Source organism: Nothobranchius furzeri, chromosome 1 (genome assembly GCF_043380555.1).
Source record: "Nothobranchius furzeri strain GRZ-AD chromosome 1, NfurGRZ-RIMD1, whole genome shotgun sequence".
Classification (NCBI taxonomy): Eukaryota; Metazoa; Chordata; class Actinopteri; order Cyprinodontiformes; family Nothobranchiidae; genus Nothobranchius; species Nothobranchius furzeri.
In genome coordinates this window covers 89,375,658-89,391,445 of record NC_091741.1, presented here as the reverse complement: position 1 = coordinate 89,391,445, position 15,788 = coordinate 89,375,658, and the positions used below count along the sequence as shown (strand labels likewise).

The 15,788-nt window shown below is 45.7% G+C and overlaps 1 protein-coding gene across 1 annotated transcript in view; it reads left to right on the top strand.

The window, feature by feature from the left end:
- The first annotated feature begins 12,382 nt into the window (after positions 1-12,382).
- Positions 12,383-15,788, top strand: part of mid2 (midline 2) — a 296,983-nt gene continuing 293,577 nt past the window's right edge. Inside the window, exon 1 of the mRNA XM_054739119.2 lies at positions 12,383-12,519. The gene's annotated coding sequence lies outside the window, so the exon portion shown is untranslated. The remainder of the gene's footprint in view (positions 12,520-15,788) is intronic.

The window sequence follows — 15,788 nt, the reverse complement described above, 5'->3', positions numbered from 1 at the left end:
GCCAATGTAGGGAAGCTAAGACAGGAGAGATATGATCTCTCTTTTTAATTCTCATCAGAACTCTAGCTGCAGCATTTTGGACAAGCTGAAGACTTTTAACTACATTCTGTGGACTTCCTGACAGTAATGAATTACAGTAATCCAGTCTTGATGTAATAAATGCATGAACTAGTTTTTCAGCATCACTTCTGGAAAGTATGCTTCTAATCTTAGCAATATTCCGAAGGTGGAAAAAGGAAATCCTACAAACTTGTGTAACCTGGGATTTGAATGACATGTCCTGGTCAAAGATAACACCAAGGTTCCTTGCTTTGTTCGCAGAGATTAATGTAATGCCATTAAGGTCAGGCGATTGGCTAAGCAATTTCCTTTTCTGGATTTCTGGTCCAAAGATGAGAACTTCCGTCTTGTCTTGATTTAAAAGCAAAAAGTTTAGAGTCATCCAATTTTTTATGTCCTCAAGACAAGCCTGTAATCTACCCAACCGATTAGGTTCATCAGGGTTAATGGATAAATATAGCTGAGTATCGTCAGCATAACAGTGGAAGTTTATCCCATGCTGTCTAATGATTTTACCAATTGGGAGCATATATATAGTAAAAAGAATTGGTCCAAGCACTGAACCCTGTGGTACTCCGCAAGTAACCCTGGAGTATGAAGACGATTTGTCATGTACGTTTACAAAATGAAATCTGTCAGACAGGTAGGATTTAAACCAGCCTAACGCTGTTCCTTTGATCCCTACAACATGTTCAAGTCTTTCTAAAAGAACATTGTGATCAACTGTGTCAAAGGCACAATAGAAAGAGTTACACCTAACTTGCATAACCGGATTTAAATGCGGACGTTGGGGTAGCGTCAGGACGTATGGACTACATCCAGACGCAATATGCGTCTTTTCCGGTTCTTCTTGTTCCGGTATCCGTGAAAACAACAACATGTTTCCCAGTTCGGAAGAGATAGCGACCGCGTTTGTTTGTGCTTTAGTTTCTTCGTCACTCCAAAAGTGTGGTGCTGTGCCGCGACTCGCCATGTTGCTCCCCACTTGTTGTTTACTTCCGGTGTTCTGGCGCATACAAGACGTCTCGCTACGCAAAAGACTAAGATTCCTTGCGAACAGAGCATGTGCAGAACACATGCTTTGATGGGGATATCCCGGTATGCGTTTACACGACCAAACATTCGGGTTAGAAAAGGGTTACCCCCGGTTATGAGCATATCTAGGTTTTTGGCGGTGTTTTCAAGGACCTGCGGAACCGGGTTATTGTGAATATTCGGGTTTTAAAAGGGTTACTGGCTGCATGTAAACGCACTCAGTGATTCAGCAAATCTGAACTCAAAGGCTCCAAACAGCCTGCAGAACTGTGAATCTTATGTAACTGTCAATGTTACCTGAAAGGGCCAAACTATATTTTTTGCAAGAGTCAAACTTCTGTAGCCATGGTCACAAATGAGTGGACTATTAAACACGTGTGGGATTGACACAGACACAGATTTATCTCAACAGAGCATGGATTTATCTACAAGTATTTTGATGATGAGCAAGGAACATTGACTAAATTCATTTTTGTACTATCAAATGAATTTTGAACTAGATCTTGTTAAGGATAAACTGGTACAACTCTGCCAGAAAAAAACAAACGTAGCGACCTGTGTTTAGTTTGTGATCACAAGGGGGTGCTATCATACACATTCTACTTCTGAGAGAAAAAAACAAGAGTTGAAGAAAACATGTGCTAGCTATCTTATCTGCATTTTTAAGCTAGATTCCATGAGCAACTAGCCTGGCAAGCCAGATTAAATAAATGTATTATTTAGTGGCCATGCTCCATTGACGGCTCTCGGTTGTGGGGCGGGTTCTACCGTTGCATTTCAAATGATCTCCGCATTCCACTGGACAATGAATGTGACATACTCTTGTTTCACTCTGTTGAATCATCCCACCCACCAGGCATATAGAGAGTGCCCTGATTGGCCCACAAAGCGGATAAAGCTCTGTGATTTGTTCACTAAGCAGATAGAGCACTATGATTGGCCCTCTATTATGGACCAATCACAGCTCTTTTTGTGTTTGAAACCCCTCTAGAGCGCTGTGATTGGCTAGACAGAGTCCTGGTAGGAGCTGCTGAGGTTCCAATGGAGCATGCCTAGACCAAACTTTGCAAAGCAAAAATTTGGTCTAGTTCACTAGGCTAATGAGCAACAGCAGCACAAACGATAATTTTAGCAGCACAAGCCAGCACAAACGTAGCACAATTGATTTACACCAGTTTTGTTTGATTCCATTAATGTGGGGGGGCTGGTTGACCTCTGATGACCTCTAGAAATTTTTATTAATATCTTTAAAATGATAGCAGCACAAACAACAATTTTAGCAGCACAAACCAGCACAAACCAGCACAAATGTAGAACAGTTGATTGACACCAGTTTTGTTTGATTCCATTAATGTGGGGGGGCTGGTTGACCTCTGATGACCTCCAGAAATTTTTATTAATATCTTTAAAACGATAGTAGCACAAACGAAAATTTTTGCAGCACAAACCAGCACAAACGTAGCACAATGGTTTGATACCACTTTTGTTGCATTTGAAGAAGGTGGGGGGGCTGGTTGACCTTTTGACCTTTACATTTTCATTAATATCTTCAAGACAGAAGCAGCACAAACAACAATTTTAGCAGCACAAACCAGCACAAACGTAGAACAGTTGATTGACACCAGTTTTGTTTGATTCCATTAATGTGGGGGGGCTGGTTGACCTCTGATGACCTCTAGAAATTTTTATTAATATCTTTAAAATGATAGTAGCACAAACGAAAATTTTTGCAGCACAAACCAGCACAAACGTAGCACAAAGGTTTGATACCACTTTTGTTGAATTTGAAGAAGGTGGGGGGGCCAACTTCACTCAGGTTAACAAGGTACGTACCGAACTGCGATGTCAGGCGTACCGGCACACCCCTACTGTCGCCCCCATCATTAATTACCTAACCACACCAATTAAGACTTTTTAATAGATTTTCTGTGATAAACAGAAACAGCTGATTTGTTGTTGAAGTTAAAGGTTGAAAATGGAACAATTTAATAAAAAGGTATATTTAAAAAAAACAATACCTCCATGGGGCATTTAGAGGTGTGCATAATGAAGGTACAGTATTTCCATTAAAAGCTATATTTTAATGAAAAATAATCAAATATTTATTTTTGACCACTACAACACTGGGTTTATGTTTATGTCTACCAGCCCATGTAGGGCACCATTGAGGGTTGCCAAACATGTTAAACTGTCCGCTCGGCACAGCGAGGCTGGCTCTATGGAAAACCGCTGACTCAGCAAGTCAAGCAGCTGCCTCTGAGCCCCGAAGATGTTCTAACATTAAATATTTTTGTAAAATAAACAAATTAGTAGACTTTAATCCTTACCCTGTACAATTCGTCACTGGACATGGTGCTTCACGTATCGGCAGCCGCATCTGACATCCCCACGGCTGGAAACGTTCTGCTGTTGCAATACAGCCTTCATACACTAGATGACACGGTGGCGTTCGTGTTCCATATTCAAGCTTTAATTGGCCTCAAATATACTACAGAATTAAATAATTTTAATCTCTAATACCATAGAAAAAATGTGCATGGAGGGGTACACTTTGGAGATCTTTGGGCTCTTAGTCACGGTTTAATTTTAATAAGTTGGATGACCCTTGAAGTTCTGTGTGTAAAGATTAGAAATCCAAACAAACTGAGTTTATTCCTTGAAATTACAAAGTCATTGTGGGTGTGAGTAAAAAGAAAATTTGCAAAAACCCAGAACTCAATTTCTATACATTTTCAAAGAATGCATCTTTGCTTAATTTAAAGAAATCCAACCTACGAGTGCAGATGATGAGGCAGTTTTATTTCGCAATCATCAAGTCCATCCTCACCTCTTCAGTCACCATGTGGAATGCTGGAGCCACCATCATACCATCACCATATGAAGAGACTGCAGCGTGTCGTGTGCTCTGCTGAGAAGGTCATTAGCTGCTCACTCCATTCCATGTAGGACCTGTACCTCCAGGACCACGAGGCATGCAGGTCGACTCGCTCCCATCTGACAGGAGGCTCTGATCCATTCAGACCAGAAACTCTCACCACAAAAACAGGTTCCTCCTTTCTGCGGTTGGACTCATGAATGTCAGTCATAGAACTGCCCACTCCAGCTGCTCTGTTTCATTTATCTGATCCTGTGTTGTGTTTGCACCTGAACTGATCCACTCTGACTAGTACCTACACTGACTGACATCTATAAAGTAGCTGCTTCCCTAATTATTGACTCCCTATATTGTTATCATTTCACTGTGTTCATTTATTAATTCTAATTTTTGCTTATCATTTATTTGTTCTTGCACCAAGTACTGGAGCAATTTCATAATGTTGTTGCACACATAGGGCAATAAAACCCTTTCTCAATTCTCAATAAAGTTTAGTGATTTTGATTAAACATGGATTTTATCTATTTTTTCAAATCAACTCTTTCAGCCTTCAAATACAAAAGTACAAGAAACCTGAAATAAATTGTTTCCAAAACCCAACGTTTCTAGTTTCTATGCAAGAAAAAAACAACATGCTATTTTAGGTTTATGTGCAGTGTTGGTTGAGACAAATGCTTGGAGGTGAAATCCAGTCAGCTGGCAGGAGCGTGTCCCCAAAGGGGAGGTGGGTTTAGCAGTCACCACACACCATCTCCCTTTTAGATATTCAGTCCTGTGGACATGTCGAGCCCTCAACTTCCCATTTCTCACCTTCCTGCATACAGAAAAAGGTGACGTGGCAAGAAATCACAAAGCACCCTCATCACCTCTTTTACATCTGCTGCTATTTTTGTTCATCATAAGCAAATTCTTCAAAGTAATCCAAGGCAAACAGCCAGGAAGATTTAACCTATACACTACTAGACCCTTCTACTGAGCATTGACAAGCCAAAGAGAGATTGATTTCTAAATAGGCTGGACTGGAAATGCATGTCGGGTTGATATGGACTGAACATGGCACATTTACTCCATGAGAAAATCCAATCAATAATGATCTGTGTTCTGAAGGGCACAGCCAGGGTGTGTGTGTGTGTGTGTGTGTGTGTGTGTGTGTGTGTGTGTGTGTGTGTGTGTGTGGGTGGGTGCAGGGGGGGGGGGGTGACAGAGACACAAATACCTCCTATCAGTTCTCTCTTCTGCACTAAGTTCTCTTCTTCTCCTAACGGAGCAGGAGACCTGTCACAGAGGAGCTAATTAAGTTGGCAACAATCCTCGCAGCCCTGCCATTGTTGGACATCTACCCCCATTTGCATTTAAAAGCTGTCTGTGGGCAGAAACATCTTTAACACAGCAACATTAGCTCACCTGCAGGCATGGGAGAGTGGCTTAACTCATACTAGTTTTCAGAAAATGTAGTTACTTGTGATGTAAACTCGGTCAGGCTCCAAAAATATTTAATATTATGCAACATTAGTTTTGATGATTACTCATATGGATACAACCATTTTGTTGTCTTATCTGTTGGGAGGCTAAGTCGTGTTTCAGAAACAAAGTCTGAGTATTAAACAGATCTTCCTCTAAAGTTATTTATTTTTCTCACAAATATACTATGAAACATGTCCAGATGTTGTTGAGAAACATAATTTAAAAGAAAAAATAAACTATAATCTTTGCTTTTTGATGTTTTTAATGATTGGTGATAAGGATGTCAAACAAATTAAGATTGAATGCATTAAACTACACATTTTAACCCTCCCACTGTCCTAATGGGTGTGACCCCACGAGGAAAGTTGACCATTGAGTAGGATTGACGGTTTATTCCTTGGGTCCACGTGGCAGGTGAGCACCACCTCACCCCTGCCACGTGGACCTCAAGGGATAAACCATCAATCCTGCTCAATGGTCAACTTTTCTCGCGGGGTCACTGTCATGTGCCGGGGTGAGTACTCCTCTCATTTTCACATCTTTGAGCTGTGTGTTTCAGGAGAGGGAGGCTCCAGCTGCAGCTGATTTGCAATCAGCGGGTCTGGCTTCAAAAGGAGGATGGAGAACACTCCTCGACGCCAGATGATTACTACAGCTTGGTAGTTTCCTGCCCTCTTGCGACTCTTGGATTTTGTGCTCTAGTGTTTCTAGGATTTTTTGTGAACCTTTGGATCTTATCCCTGTGCTTACCCGTTACCAGGTTTTGGAATGTTTTTGGACTTCTGTGATTTCTCTGGATTACATCTCTGGTTTTCTGCAAATCCTCAGGATTACTCACCTGTGCCCCATAGGATTTCCAGACGCAGCTCTCACCGTTCTCCATTCCTCCCGGCCGGCCCGCTCTCCTGCTCTCCTCTCGCTTCCTCTCCTGGACACCGCACTTGGATTCACCCCGGCACCCAACCAACCCTCCCTCATTCCTACGCTCCCCTACACCCAGTAAGTCTAGTCTCTGCACCCACCAAGTTTACTTACCTTCCTGGACTCACCTGTATCTGCTCTCCCCTCCTCAGATGCTGCGCTCCCGTTCTCGATCTCCACTGGGCTTTTCCAGTGCACCTTCAGTTCCCGTTTTAAAATAAAGATTTTTTTTTTACCATAAGATCTGTGAGTGTGTGATTCTGCATGTCTTTGGTTAAACACATTCCCCAAACCATGTCAGTCACCCATAAAGACAGTGGGAGGGTTAAAAGTTGCTATGATGGTACATTAGTAATGATGAAGAAAACACATTTGACATTTTATTTTTTCTAAACGCTCCATGTTCTCATAGGGTGAGTCATAGGCCCACTCCCAATACTCACCCTTCCACCCTTTCGCCCTTCAATTGTGCAATCTCGACCAGGGGTGCGAGTGCGTAGGGCGTCCCCATTCTCAAATGTGGAAGTTGACCACAGCCCTTTTGCACCCTTGATCTGTACTTTTCCCAAGTCTGCATCGATGGGCACTTGGATGAAAGGTATTACCCTCAATCCATTGCTGCATGGGAATTTTGAGAAGGCTCAAGTGCCTTTTCTGAAAATGTGTATTTTCAAATGGAATAAATTCATTTTAGGGTGATTAATGATGCTTTTTCATGCTCTGAAAGCTTTAGACAAAGATTTTTTGTGGACAGCAATGAATGTAAATTTTGTCCGGTTGTTTAAAAGTTGTTAAAGTTTTTTTTTCTGTCCTAATTCAGCAATTGTTTGCACACTTGTGTTCTGCGCACTCGAAGTCTTACTGCTCACTTCCTCCAAGTGGACTTCACTGAGGACCGTAGGGTACAGTATGAATATTGGGATTGGACCATACACTGGCTGGCCAAAAAAACAAAAGTCTTAATCTGGGGCCTCCCATTGGATATTTACTGCATGAGTGATTATCTTTCAGCTAGCAACAAGTTATTTAAGCCCAACTGGTGCAATGAGTTGCTTCTCATTTCTTAAAGACACATCTGGTGGTCGTGGAAAAGATGTTAGTCTGTGTGAGAAGGGTCAGATCATTGGCATGCATCAAGCAGATGAAACGTCTAAGGAAATAGTAGAAATGACTAGTTAAGAACTGTCCAATGCATTACTAAAAACTGGTCTGGTGAGTCCAGATGGACCCTGTTCCAGAGCGATGTGTACATCAGGGAAAGATGAGAGGTACCACAGATTCCAGACCTTAACCCCATTGAGAATCTTTGGGATGTGCTGGAAAAAGCTTTGGGCAGCGGTCAGACTCTACCATCATCGATGCAAGATCTCGTCTCGTCTCGTCTCGTCTTCCTCCGCTTATCCGGGTCCGGGTCGCGGGGGCAGCATCCCAACTAGGGAGCTCCAGGCCGTCCTCTCCCCGGCCTTGTCCACCAGCTCCTCCGGCAGGACCCCAAGGCGTTCCCGGACCAGATTGGAGATGTAACCTCTCCAACGTGTCCTGGGTCGACCCGGGGGCCTTCTGCCGGCAGGACATGCCCGAAACACCTCCCCGGGGAGGCGTCCAGGAGGCATCCTGACCAGATGCCCAAACCACCTCAACTGGCTCCTTTCGATCCGGAGGAGCAGCGGTTCTACTCCGAGTCCCTCCCGAATGTCCGAGCTCCTCACCCTATCTCTAAGGCTGAGCCCGGCCACCCTACGGAGGAAACTCATTTCGGCCGCTTGTATCCGCGATCTCGTTCTTTCGGTCATTACCCAAAGCTCATGACCATAGGTGAGGATTGGGACGTAGATCGACCGGTAAATCGAGAGCCTGGCTTTCTGGCTCAGCTCCCTCTTCCCCACGACAGATCGGCTCAGCGTCCGCATCACTGCAGACGCCGAACCAATCCGCCTGTCGATCTCCCGATCCCTCCTACCCTCACTCGTGAACAAGACCCCGAGATACTTAAACTCCTCCACTTGAGGTAGGACCTCTCCCCCGACCCGGAGGTGGCAAGCCACCCTTTTCCGGTCGAGAACCATGGTCTCAGATTTGGAGGTGCTGATCCTCATCCCAGCCGCTTCACATTCGGCCGCGAACCTACCCAGCAAGAGCTGAAGGTCAGAGCTGGATGAAGCTAGGAGGACCACATCATCCGCAAAAAGCAGAGACGAGATTCTCCTGCCACCAAACTCGACACACTCCACACCACGGCTGCGTCTAGAAATTCTGTCCATAAAAGTGATGAACAGAACCGGTGACAAAGGGCAGCCCTGGCGGAGTCCAACCCTCACTGGGAACAGGTCCGACTTACTACCGGCTATGCGGACCAAACTCACGCTCCTCTGGTAAAGGGACTGAATGGCCCTTAACAGAAAGCCACCCACCCCATACTCCTGGAGCGTCCCCCACAGGGTGCCCCTGGGGACACGGTCATAAGCCTTCTCCAAATCCACAAAACACATGTGGATTGGTTGGGCAAACTCCCATGCCCCCTCCATCACCCTTGCAAGGGTATAGAGCTGGTCCACAGTTCCACGGCCAGGACGAAAACCACATTGCTCCTCCTCTATCTGAGATTCAACTATCGATCGGACCCTCCTCTCCAGTACCTTGGCGTAGACCTTTCCAGGGAGGCTGAGGAGTGTGATCCCCCTATAGTTGGAACACACCCTCAGGTCACCCTTCTTAAAGATGGGGACCACCACCCCGGTCTGCCACTCCCTAGGAACTGCCCCCGATGACCACGCAATGTTGTAGAGACGTGTCAACCATGACAGCCCTACAACATCCATAGCCTTGAGATACCCAGGACGAACCTCATCCGCCCCCGGGGCTCCGCCGCTGTGTAGTTGTTTGACTACCTCAGCAACTTCTGCCCCCGAGATCGGACAGTCCATCCCCAGGCCTCCCAGCTCTGGTTCCTCCTCGGAATGCGCATTGGTGGGATTGAGGAGCTCCTCAAAGTATTCCTTCCACCGTCCGACTATAGCCTCAGTTGACGTCAGCAGCTCCCCATCCCCACTGTAAACAGTGTGAGCGAGTTGCTGCCTTCCTCTCCTGAGGCGCCGGACAGTTTGCCAGAACCTCTTTGGAGCCGATCGATAGTCTTTCTCCATGGCCTCACCAAACTCCTCCCACGCCCGAGATTTTGCCTCGGCAACTGCCACTGCTGCACCCCGCTTGGCTATCCGGTACCTGTCTGCTGCCTCCGGAGACCCACAGACCAGCCACGCCCTGTAGGCCTCCTTCTTCAGCCTGACGGCTCCCCGAACCTCTGGTGTCCACCAGCGGGTACGGGGGTTGCCACCACGAATGGCACCGGCCACCTTACGGCCACAGCTAGCAACAGCCGCCTCGACAATCGCAGAGTGGAACAAGGCCCACTCGGACTCAATGTCCCCCACTGCTCTCGGGACGTGGTCAAAGCTCTGCCGGAGGTGGGAGTTGAAGACCGTCTTGACAGGTTCTTCTGCCAGGCGTTCCCAGCAGACCCTCACTATGCGTTTGGGTCTGCCAGGTCTACGCGGCATGTTCCCTTGCCATCTGATCCAACTCACCACCAGGTGGTGATCAGTTGACAGCTCCGCCCCTCTCTTCACTCGGGTGTCCAAAACATACGGCCGCAGGTCAGATGATACGACTACAAAATCTATCATCGACCTGTGACCTAGGCTGCCCTGGTACCAAGTGTACCGGTGGGCATCCTTATGTTCGAACATGGTGTTCGTTATGGCCAAACTGCGGCTTGCACAGAAGTCCAATAACAAAACACCGCTCGAGTTCAGATTAGGTGGGCCGTTCCTCCCAATCACACCCCTCCAGGTCAAGCTGTCATTGCCCACGTGAGCATTGAAGTCCCCCAGCAGGACAATGGAGTCCCCTGATGGAGCACTATCTAGCACTCGTCCCAGGGACTCCAAAAAGGGTGGGTACTCTGAACTGATATTTGGCCCATAAGCACAAACAACAGTCAGGACCCGTTCCCCGACCCGAAGGCGCAAGGAAGCTACCCTCTTGTCCCCCGGGGTAAACCCCAACACACAGGCAGAGAGTCTCAGAGCTAACAAAAAGCCAACCCCAGCCCTCCGCCTCTCACCCGGAGCAACTCCAGCAAAGTAGAGTGTCCAACCCCTCTCCAGGTCTCGGGTTCCAGAGCCAATGCAATGTGTCGAGGTGAGTCCGACTATATCTAGCCGGTACCGCTCAACCTCTGCCACAAGCTCCGGCTCCTTCCCCGCCAGCGAGGTGACGTTCCATGTCCCAAAAACTAGTTTTCTTGTCCGGGGATTGGACCGCCAAGGCTCCCGCCTTGGTCTGCCACCCGATTCGCATTGCACCGGACCCTTCATGTTCCTCCTGCAGGTGGTGGGTCCACAGTTGGACGAGCCCATGTATCCGGTTCGGGCTGGGCCCGGCCGGGCCCCATGGGCGAAAGCCCGGCCACCAGGCGCTCGCTCACGGGCCCCAACCCCAGGCCTGGCTCCAGGGTGGGACCCCGGTAACCCTCCGGGCCGGGTACTCCGACTCTTCATTTTAACCGCCATGAAAGATCCTTCGATGCAAGATGTTGGTGAAAATTAAAGCTACACTGGATGCAAACATATCTTGTGAATTTGCAGAAGCTTATTGAAACAACCTCACAGTGAATGGGTGCTGTAGTCAAAGCTAAAGGTTGTGCAACAAAGTATTAGGTTGTGCAACATTTTCTTTTGGTGGCAACTTTTTTTCCTTTAGCTCCAAAGGGCAGCAGTAGCTCAACAGGTTGAGCGGGTTGTCCAGTAATCGAAAGGTATCATGTTTGATCCCGGCTCTGGACAGAGAATTCTGCTGTTGTGTCCTTGGGCAAGACACTTAGCCCACCTTACCTGCTGGTGGTGGTCGGAGGGACCGGTGGCACCTGTTTTTGGCAGCCTCGCCTCTGTCAGTGCGCCCCAGGGCAGCTGTGGTTACATCGTAACTCATCACCATCAGTGTATGAATGTGTGTGTGAATGGATGAATGATACATTGTAGTGTAAAGCGCTTTGGAGTCCTTACTCTGAGAGGTGCTGTACAAGTGTGGGTCATTTATCATTTAAACTGTAATTCTATCTGTGTGTATTTTACTTTGTGTTTTTATGTGTTTTCATACCATGTCCTGATAATTGTAAAACACATTGAATTGCCTCTGTGTTTGAAATGTGCTCTAAATAAAGCTGCCTTGCCTTTTGCTGGGCAGTGTACTAATCAGCTAGTTGTTATTCTTCTGAGATTCTTATATTTTGTCCTCTTTATCAATTCGATAGGCAACGTTTAATTTTAACTGAAAAAATGGTTTCAAAAACTGTCAGAATTCCTGACAGTCTTCCCGTTCCGCTCTCTCCTTTTCCAGGTGAAGCTGTGACGCAGGGGCTATGGATGGTGATGATATTAGTGTATCACTTGTTTGGGTCTCAACCTCACTCATCTGTTACTGAATAGGTTCAAACATCGATGCTGTTTCTATGGAGCCACTTGACCCAGTAAAACTAACAGTTTTATTATAAAGATAAAGTTTCTTCTAGGACGCTTAAATCGGAATCGTGATCAGTTCGTTTCATCCAACTTTACAAGCCAAAAAATGTTTTTTTTCTTATTCACTTTATTTGTTCAACTGATCATTTTAAATTTGAAGCTATAATCCTGACAGCGACAGACGCTGAGGCGGGATGATGTGTGGAAGAAGAGTGTGGGTGCGCACGGCTCGGGTTTGTTGCGCGGCCACTGGAGCAGCGGTGAAACTGATCCCAGCTGCTACTGTTGGAGGGGGAGGAGGGGTGAGGAAATCTATTCCAGTCCCCTGTGGGTTGGTCACGTGCCCTCGTTTGGTTTGGGGGAACCGCGTCAGGAGGGAGAGGAGGAGGAAGCGCGCAGCTGCGCACAGCTGAGTTGGAAAAGCAACATCCTTCAGAAGCGGGTCCAGAAGATCCACATCAGTTGTTTTGTTGTTGTTTTGGGGCGTTGTCACGCGGTGTCTGCTGATACGCTGACACAACGCGTGTGATCACTGTGGCACTGCCTCGTTGAAACTTCTCTGCTCACGAAAACTACCATCCTGTCAGCGCCTGCCACAAGTCGACCTCCAGAAACACAGAGGGAGAGCTGTCACCGGGGACCGAGGTAGGCTTTCTGTCTCTTCCTATGGGGGCTCGGGGTGTTTGGGCTTGAGAGAACCGGAGCTGGACGGGTAAGCAGTTTGTGTGTGTGTGTGTGTGTGTTTGTGTGTGTGTGTGTGTGTGTGTGTGTGTGTTTGTGTGTGTGTGTGTGTGTGTGTGTGTGTGTGTGTGTGTGTGTGTGTGTGTGTGTGTGTGTGTGTGTGTGTGTGAGTGCACACAACTGATGCAGAAAAACGTCTCAGATTAATCAGCAAATGTACTCAAGCAAATTTCTCATTAGTGGTAAATTTTACATCTAGTAGTAATTATCTCTTTGCGCATGTGTTAGATAGTCTACAGTGATATTAGGATGTATTTAGCAACCTCTATTCATCGTTTTCCCCCAAGTGCCCTGCACTGATCAATAGTGACATTGTGTATTGATTGAGATGACATGACCTGAGCTGAACCCTGCTGTTAGCGCATTGTGGATGATACTTATTGACTTTTACTGTCAAAACTGTCAAATTTATGTTGTATTTTTATGTAAATAACAAAACTATAGATGTTATTGGATGATGAAGTAGTTGATCACTGAAATAGGATTTTTACCTTTTTGTGTTGGCTCCAGTGTTTTAACTGTTGAAGTAATGCTGCTGGTGACAGGAGACAAAAGCTGGTTTGAGTTTGGCCTCCAAAAAGCTGAGTCTAACATTCCCCCCCCCTCATTAATAATGCACCAATTTTAAACAATACAAATGCAGGGAAGCGGGGTCCAATGTCGAGTGTTGCTTCTCTCTATTTCTTATGTTTAGATGATGAATTCTCTATTAAATAAACTTTTCCTAATGTGAAGAGGACACATTCCATATGGGTGGTCAATGTCGATCAGCCATGGAGTAGAGCGTTGTGCTTAATGAACTGGTGTTTCGCCAGCTTCTAAAAAGTCATTTATGGGCCCGATCGTTCTTGCTCTCTTGTTGCTGGATGATCACAGCCTTTAATGAGACAGGTCTTTGTGCATGGGGCTTGACACTCTCTGAGACAAGGCTGCTAGTTGGGTGAATACAGCTGACACCCTCATCCGTCAGGCACCCACAGGGTGCTGCCTACTTTCTCACTCTATCCATTTACTGCCTCTTTCTCTCGTTTTCAGGCTTTCTTTCACTCCTGCGCTCTCCCACTGCACCCTCAGATGATAATTATTAAGACTTTATAATGATGACATGAGCAGTGAGGGTTTTTTCCCTTCTGTGGGGAGGAATGGGTGTTGGTGTCTACACGCTGGGATGATTATAGTTGTGACAGAGGGTTGGAAATCATTGCAGTTGAAGCATTGACTTCCTAGAATAGTTCAGCCAGGTATCTGTTTATCTCTGTGTTTGTTTCTGAAGCTGGAACTCTGTTCTCGGACAAAGCAAAGGAGGATCAGCCTTTTACCAAAGAAACATGTAAATATTAAACAATGTAAGATTTTAAAAAAGTACATGTTTTTATTTGTTTTGATTATTTGAGTTTTTGATTGTTAACTTGAGATGATAACGCTTAAAGAAAGATGCTTTACTACTTATAGGTTATGAATATGTAAAATACACACATAAAATACACACATAAAATACACAACAGCAGTAGCTCATGTGGTGGAGCGGGTTGTCCAGTAATAAGAAGGCTGCAGATTAAATCCCGGCTCTGACCAGAGATTGCTGCTGTTGTGTCCTTGGGCAAGACATTTAACCTGCCTTGCCTGCTGGTGGTGGTCAGAGGGACCGGTGGTGCTTGTGTTTGGCAGCCTCGCCTCCCTCAGTGAGCGCCAGGGTGGCTATGGCTATATTTTAGCTCATCGTCATCAGCGTGTGAATGGGTGAATGACTGATTGTGTTGTGAAGTACCTTGGGGGGTTGTAGAACCCTAAGAAGGTGCTAGGGTCTGTTTCTGAGCTGCAAGGCCTAGCTTGGTCCTTTGCAAGGCCAAGTGTCCACACTAGGGCTGGACAAAAGGATTATTTTTGTAATCAATTAATCTAGCGATACTTTTTTCGATGCTTCTAACTAATCTGTCAACTTAATTAGATTTCAATTCGATTAGATTATCGATTATTTCCCCATTATTTGACTTCTATAGCAATTTGAGTATTACTAATGTATGTATCTCAATGAAATAAACACACATTTCTTCATTTGAACACATTTTATTAAAAAAAATTCTAAAATAAAGTTGTTGTAGTAGTAGATGACGCACCTTATATCTATATGATCAACAATCTGGAGGAGCATGAAGTATAGAAAATAAGTTCAAACAGGATGAGGTATTACACTTTACAATCAAGAGTTCATTGTCATTTTGCTTTAGCAAGAACTTCAACAATGTTGGAATAGTGTCTACGACGGCCGTGACATTATCTTTAACATTTTTACTTTGGCCAATTTGCGCTCTCTCACATTTTCGGCTCTCGGCAACTCTCATAATCAGCATGTGCGCATTCAGAATTATTTTGCCAGCATGAGCCACAAATAAAAACCAACAAAACAGGTAACAGCTGCTGCTATTTGTTACCGCTATAGCAGCTTCAATGAGTTGAGGTTGAATGTTTTTCTCAGTGTGTGTGAGTGAGTGAATGAGACTGTGAGTGCGTGGGTCTGCTCGTGTGTGTGAGTGAGTGCATGTCTACGTGGGGGTGTTTGGATGGTAAATAACAGCGTTAAAATTTGAGAACTTACGATGTATTTTTGTTTGAAGGCACTGCTCCTGGATGCCGTTGTTTGATGTGCTGGTGAATGGCCGTCGTGGTTTCGTCATAGGCCATTTCCATTTTACAAAGCTGGTAAATGACTGAATCGCTTCCTTTTCTGTTGAAGTAGACCCATACTTTTGAACTGTGAGTGATTTTCGCCGACCGCCTCACTCATGTTGTCGCTACTCGCTGCTGCCGTGTTTGTTTTGAACGTGATGACGCATCGATGCACATTTTTTACGTGGACGTATTTTGGGATGAGTCGTCCCAGCCCTAGTCCACACCTCACCCTTCTTCGCAGTTATGGATGATGGACAGTAACGGAATGATCCATGTGCACTCCTCTCTCTCACTTATAACAAACGGTAGTGGAAAATTCTGTGCGCAGCCCCTCAACCCCACCCCAGCTGTCACGGAGGATGGACGGCAGCGGAACGATCCATGCGCAGCATAGTAGCTGGTTGCCTGCCCACCCGATTGCCGGCCATCATCACAATGGTATTTAGGGCTGCAGCTATCGAATATTTTTGTAATCGAGTACTCTATCGAATCTTTTTTTCGAT